We start from the raw sequence: 6,795 nt of genomic DNA on the forward strand, positions 1-6,795 counted from the left end.
TTTGAAGACCCCTACCAGCCAATTAGTGTTTCTTAACTTTAATCCAAAGTAAAGGAGGATGAATGGTAAGTCTAAGCCTAGGTCACAGTTAGAAACATGACCTGGAATATATCCCCATTCCAAGTGCATTGATGACCTCTTCTTTGTGAGGATCAGCATATTCACTGTGTAGGGGAGGAAAAGTTTTCCTCTACTACTGTAGATTCTTTCGGTTTGTCTATGAATTAAATTAACATAAGACAGATTAACTGGAGAAAAACAAATTTAATTACATTTATAAGGGAGTCCCATAAAATATATGACACCCGAGGACAAGTCAGTCAGCTGAAGCTTATATGCCTTCCTGATTTAAGAAATGGGATAAGGGCTTAGAGCATCAAGGGGAGGAAGGTGATTCACTGATAATAGGAAAAGCAGATGTTTGGGAATTAGATGTTTGCATTGCCATATAGATATGTCTTTCAGGCAAAAAGTTATCTTTGGTAATAGCTCTCTTTCCGGACCAGGCTCTCTATTTAAATTCTTTTAGATAGTTAAGGGAGAAGTAAAGTTTTTCTTGAATCTGCTGGGTCTTGATTGCCTTTAGTTCAAAATAATCTACATGCCAAAGTGGCATATTTCAGGATCATGCTCCTCCTGTTTTCCTTTGAAACTTCCCTAAGAAGTTTTGCAGTCCAGAAGTTAAGTTGATAGACTGCTTCACCTAATTGAACTAGTCTCTTAGTCCTGAGAATAGGTCAGTTCAGTGAAACAGTTGTGTCTCATTTCAGGATGCAGAGAAGTAAGTGGGCTCATGTTAGTCCTGTGGTGCAAGCCACCTGGTATTTAATAAGAGATATTTCTATGGAAACAAAAGAAAAACAATGGCCAATGATCAGAGCAGACTACAGTCACAGTTTATGAGTTTTGAAGGCAGACAGTTGAGAAGACTTCTAGATGTCCAGCTTGAAGCATCTTCAGATGGAGTGAGGGCGGGCAGTGACAATATGATAGATCTTCCTGATTTGTAATTTGAATATCTCTGGTGATCTTTCTAAGTGGCCTGTAGGCCAACAGGCATGAAGATTACCCATACATGAACTATTATCATGATTTCTCTGAAGTTTATATCAAGTTGTCCAGCATAGCTTGCAGGGTTTTAGAAAAAAAGCAACTTTACTTCTCCATGACTCCAAGTCAGAAGGGTGAGATAAAATTCGAAATGTTAGTTTGGAGAGTTGTAGCCAAATACTGGAGAAAACTTGAAGAATTCAGGATCCATTCCAGTGTATAGGTAGAAAAAAACCTCAAAGCAATGAGCAATACTAGAACCTGATGTCCACAAGTGCTTATCATAGTTTCTATTAAAACATAATTTTTCTGTCTCTGGTAACCCCTATTTCTATCAAAGAAAATGATCATAAGACTAATTTGTTTGCAAAGTCAGTCTAGTTTCAGTATATTTTGCCAGATTATTTATATAAGTACAGCAAGAATAGTGATTAACCATATAGGCTTTTTAAATCTACTTTGCTAGACATTTTTCATAAGGAATCTCAGATTCCAACTTTTTAAAAGCCTCTTGAGGCTAGAAAGATAAGCCAAAGACTTGCCATCAGAGTTTGCCTGAAAAACCTATAGATTTCGGTTATTTCCTCTTTTCTTGAGGTCCCCAAATTAAGCTAAGGTTCCTGTGCCTGCCAGAAAGTGATCTTCCTTACTCACCTGGTAAGACTGTCAAAAACCCTAAAAGCAGGGCAGAGAGATTTTTGCAAGGGGCTTTATTAATTCCATAAAGTCAACCTTAGTTTCTTAAAGCTATTTGGTCACCTGAGTTTATCACATCATTCTCAAATATGACGTTTTAGTTAAAGCATTGGTAATATAACCCATGTTTCTAATTTTCTTATTACAAGAACAGATTCTTACTGAACTTACACAAATACGTATATTGCCATGAAAATATAAGAATAGTCAATATTTTTCAAATTCAGGAGGGATCAGTTAGGGAGAAAATGCAATTATGTCATCTTTGTTCACAAAGGCATATCTTGCCAAGTTGTTGATAGCTTAAAAGAAAAAAAGAAAAGCTTTCCTTAAATCTGGAGAAACAAAACATAAGGAACCAGCAATGTTTCAAACAAAAAAGTCATAATAATTATAATCATCCACCTCAGTTCAGTCAGTTCCATGTAATTAATATTTGTTCTGCTTGAATCAGGTTTTTCCATTAGTTTTAGAAATTCCTGGGGTGCCTGGGTGGCTTAGTCAGTTAAGTGCCCAACTCTTGGTTTTGACTCAGGTCATGATCTTATGGTTAGTGAGTTTGAGCCCCACATTACCCTCTGTACTGACAACACTGAGCCTGCTTGGGTTCTCTCTCCCTCTCTCTCTGCCCCCTCCCCTGCTCACATGCTCTCTCTCTCTCTCTCTCTCTCTCTCTGTCTTTAAAAATAAGTCAATAAATATTTTAAAAAATTTTCATTTAGAAAATGATTTGGGGAAGTTTGTCAAAAATATCAGAAGGTTTAGACACTTTACCAAATAAGATCATAGATCATCATGAAACAATACTCAATTTCTATTTAACCAAAGTGACAAAAGGTTTTAAGGCAAATACAAAAGGTTACGTAGTTGTGAGCAAAACCAATAAAAGACCTGATAAAGCACAGAAAATTATTTTGAGAAAACAAAGAATATTTGTTTTCTAGGCAAAAAACTTGAAAGGTAAAGACAAAACTGGGTGTTATGCATAGGGGATGAATCACTGTAATCTACTCTTGAAATCATTATTGCACTATATGCTAACTAACTTGGATGTAAATAAATAAATAAATAAATAAATAAAATTTAAAAAACTAAATTAAAAAAGTAACAAAACAAAACAAACGAAAAGGGTAATGACAAAACTTCCATAATCCCTTAGCAGGAGCAGTACAAGAAAACTTAGTCCTTTTAGCAAATGAAAGAAAATTAAGGTTTAGTTTTACATAAGTACATCACTGATTTTAAAACTTAACTTTATAACCCTTATATGATAAGAACAGCAGCTCTCAAGTCCTCAAATAATTAGGTTGCAGCCTAAATGACATCTTAGGGGATTCACTCACCCAACTACATTGTTTTCATTTTATCTTTTTTTATATCATGGAATTTTGGAATATTTTAATAAATCCTATGACAAAGGTTTTAGAAGGTTTTTCTTTTCCTCTAGGTACATTTAGCTTCATTTTTGCTTCAGGGGGGGAAACCTAAAAAAAAAAAAAATTCTTCCTTTTAAATATCTTATCAGTTTTCAGCAGGGACAAAAGTAAATATTTCTGGCAGTCTTGAACAACCCACCTTGGATGTAAGAGGGGTCCCCAAAGAGGGTGCATAGGATACTGAAATTCCAAGATCCGGAGTTACTCCCAAAGATAGCCAAAAGAGAAAATAAAAAATCTGCATGCCCCGGGCAGGCAGAAAGCCAAGCCAAGTTCTTAGGATACAACAACTAGATAAGCGAGAAAGCCAAATTATGTAAACAGCCCAAATTTCCACTGGTTGATGAATGGATAAAGAAAATATGGTATATATATATATATATATATATATACACAATGGAAAATTACTCAGCCATAAAAAAGAATGAAATCTTGCCATTTTCAACAACGTGGATGGAGCTAGAGAATATTATGCTAAGTGAAGGAAGTCAGTCAAAGAAAAACAAAACAAATTATTTCACTTATATGTGGAATTTAAGAAACAAAACAAACAAGCATAGGGTAATTAAGACAGAGAGAGATCAGCCAGCCAAGAACAGACTCCTAACTATACAGAACAAACTGATGGTTACCAGAGGGGAGGTGGGGGAAACAGGTGATGAGGATGAAGGAGTACACTTGTGATGAGCACTGGGTGTTGTATGTAAGTGTTGAATCACTAAATTGTACACCTGAAAAGAACATTGCACTGTGTGTTAACTGGAATTTAAATAAAAACTTAAATAAAAAAAAAAAAAGAAGACAATAGCTATCCCAGGGAGGGAAAGGATCAATAATCAATATGTCTAGAGTTGTAAAGAAAGGAACAACATGAAATTTTATTTTCTTCTTTCCAGGAGACCTGAACTCCTTGGTGGCAGTTTAGGGTACATCTGTGAAGGACATTGCATAGGAAGACCTAAAGCTGGCAAGGCCTGGTTATAGCCCTCAGCAAAATGATCCCTACTGCCCATCCCAGGTGCTTCTGCCAAATTCACTTTCTGACTTTTGATATTTTTACATGTAAACTGTATACCCTGGGCCTGGGCATCAGGCTGAAGTGCTCACTGTAAATTTTATAGGGAAATGAAAGTTAAATATGGCAGATGTGGCCATATTTTGAGAAGGTGAATTTACTTTGGATTTAATTCTTCTTCTAATTTCAATGCTATCATCTTCTTAATGGATTTCCTAAAGTTAGCCATTATATCTCTTTGTGTTCTTTTTAATTTGGTCTTTCCCTGTGTACCAGTAAGACAATTTGTTCAGGATGAAAGCTCTCTAATTTCTTTTTTCTTTCAAACATAGCCAGTTCAAAGGATCCATCATCTAGCCATTGATGAGTAGGATCTCATATTAATGTCAATGGCAACTCAAACCAGTAAACATTTTATGACTTACACATGGGTGCAAGAGGTATTCCCAAAGAAAAGTGTGGGGGGCGGGGGGAAGCAGCTCTCACAAGGTCCAGAAAGTGCACTCCTAAAGTTAGCCTAAGAAAGATCTAGCTGCAAATGGGGTGCAGTTCACATTTCTGTTGCCACAAATTGGTGATGACGAATTTGAAGGTTGAGGTGACACAGACCCCTTAAGGACTGGGACCTCTTATGACAAACTCCCCTGACAGCTGGCACAGTTGGACAAAGAGAACACTGCTTATCAGATCCACAGTCTATTCAGCTGTCCACCAGATGCATGCATCCTCTAACTGGTGGACCAGACAAAATACTCTCATTGGTCATAAAGCCAAGCTCTCAAAGCATAGAACAAGATGAAAGGGAAACCTCATCTGTTTTTTCTTATATGCACATTAACAGTTGTAGCTAAGCCTTGAGTCTTTTGGAGTCAAACGAATACTCAAAAGGGATGTGCTTCCAGTTTGAGGATTGTGTGGTATTTTTTTACAGAGTACCTTGTTGCACAGAAATTTTCTTGAGGTTGGTGGGTAACCTAGTATCAACCTAACCTGTTCCATAACCAAGTTATCCTAACAAGAGTCTTTGAGTTAAGTGATGAGTACTTTAATAGCTTTTATGTGCTCCACCCATTCTCACCAACTTTGCGGTGTTAGCTTCTAAGATGTCCTTTAGCAACAGTCTTTACCTAATGTGCACATTAACCCACACCAAAGTTTATCTAAATAGACATCAGTCATGGTGAGAACTGTGAACTCATCAGTCTGTTAGACAGGCTTATAGGGCCTATGATTGTATTCTACCTTACAGCTTTATCCTTATGACAAAGACACAGAAAAACAGTGACTATCTCTGGGAGGAAAAGGATGAATAAAAATCAGGAGTACTCATATCAAATCTTTACCAGGGTTACTATACCCAAAGAACTATTTCCACAAATATTTTTCCTGCTACTCTAAATTTAGAAAAGGAAGAAAAAGACTCTTACCTCTCTTGTTTCCAATTCTCCCTGTAGGCAGAGATCTCAGAGGCTGATGTTGTAAGAATTCTTAGCTTTTTTTGTCAAAGATTTCGCAGCTGCAACAGCCTCAGAACAAGCAGTGTCCAGCCAGCAAAGTTTGTCCCATCTGAGTCACCAACTGTAGGGGAGGAAAATTTTTTTCTCTTTCTTTCTAGGTTCTTTTGGCTGGTCTATGAATCAAACTGACATAAGACAGATTAATGGGAGAAAAACAGATTTAATTATGTTTGTAAGGGACTCCCATAATATATATGAGATCCTTGGACAAGTCAGTCAGTGGAAGCTTGTATGCCATCCTTAGCTAATAAATGGGATGGAGGGGGGTGGGGAAGAAAAGAAAGGAAAGGAAAAGAAGGAAGGAAGGAAGGAAGGAAGGAAGGAAGGAAGGAAGGAAGGAAGGAAGGAAGGAAGGAGAAAGAAAGAAAGAAAGAAAGAAAGAAAGAAAGAAAGAAAGAAAGAAAGAAAGAAAGGGGATAGGGCCCTGGGGCATTAAAGGGGAGGAAGGTGATTCACAGGACAATAGGAAAAGCAGATGTTTGGGAATAGAAATAGATCTTTCAGACAAAAAGTTATCTTTGGTAATAGCTCTCTTTCTGGGCCAGTTCCCCTATCTAAATTATTTTAGGTAGTTGTTAAGGGAAAGGTGAAAGTTTTTCCTGAATCTGTTTGGTCATAATTGCCTTTAGCTCAAAATAATCCACATGCCAAAGTGGCTTATTTTGTGATCACATATTTTGCTGCCCTTCAATTACATTTTCTTTTTCCCTGTCAATTCTTGCAGGATTACATAGCATTGCATCCAAAGAAAGTAAAGTAGACTCCTTGGGGAAGATACCAGAAGCAGATCATCTGGACATCCCACCTCTCTGCTCAATTCTTGGTAGGATCTTAAAGTAAATAGTCTTAGTCATATACATGTACCATTATTTATCACCTCAGTCTAGATGTCAAGGATGGTTCTAAATACTTAAAGGCCACCTGTACGTGTGTTCTTCATGGGACTCATGAATTAAATGACATGAATATGAAATAAACACATAGGTACAGATGTTATGTGATTCAATGATAGTCCTGTTTATACAAATAATTTCTTAACATTGACCAGTTAATAAATAATACACATCGAAATTGGTCTTTA

The 6,795-nt window shown here is 36.7% G+C and overlaps 1 long non-coding RNA gene across 1 annotated transcript; it reads right to left on the reverse strand.

Moving 5' to 3' along the window:
• Positions 1 to 244: 244 nt before the first annotated feature.
• Positions 245 to 5,938, reverse strand: LOC131504295 (uncharacterized). The gene is made up of 2 exons (XR_009257908.1): positions 5,625 to 5,938; positions 245 to 1,042 (listed from the first exon to the last, which is right to left on the reverse strand). It is a non-coding gene; the product is annotated as an uncharacterized LOC131504295 (long non-coding RNA).
• Between the last annotated feature and the right edge of the window lie 857 nt (positions 5,939 to 6,795).

Source organism: Neofelis nebulosa, chromosome 2 (genome assembly GCF_028018385.1).
Source record: "Neofelis nebulosa isolate mNeoNeb1 chromosome 2, mNeoNeb1.pri, whole genome shotgun sequence".
In the NCBI taxonomy this organism is placed as follows: domain Eukaryota; kingdom Metazoa; phylum Chordata; class Mammalia; order Carnivora; family Felidae; genus Neofelis; species Neofelis nebulosa.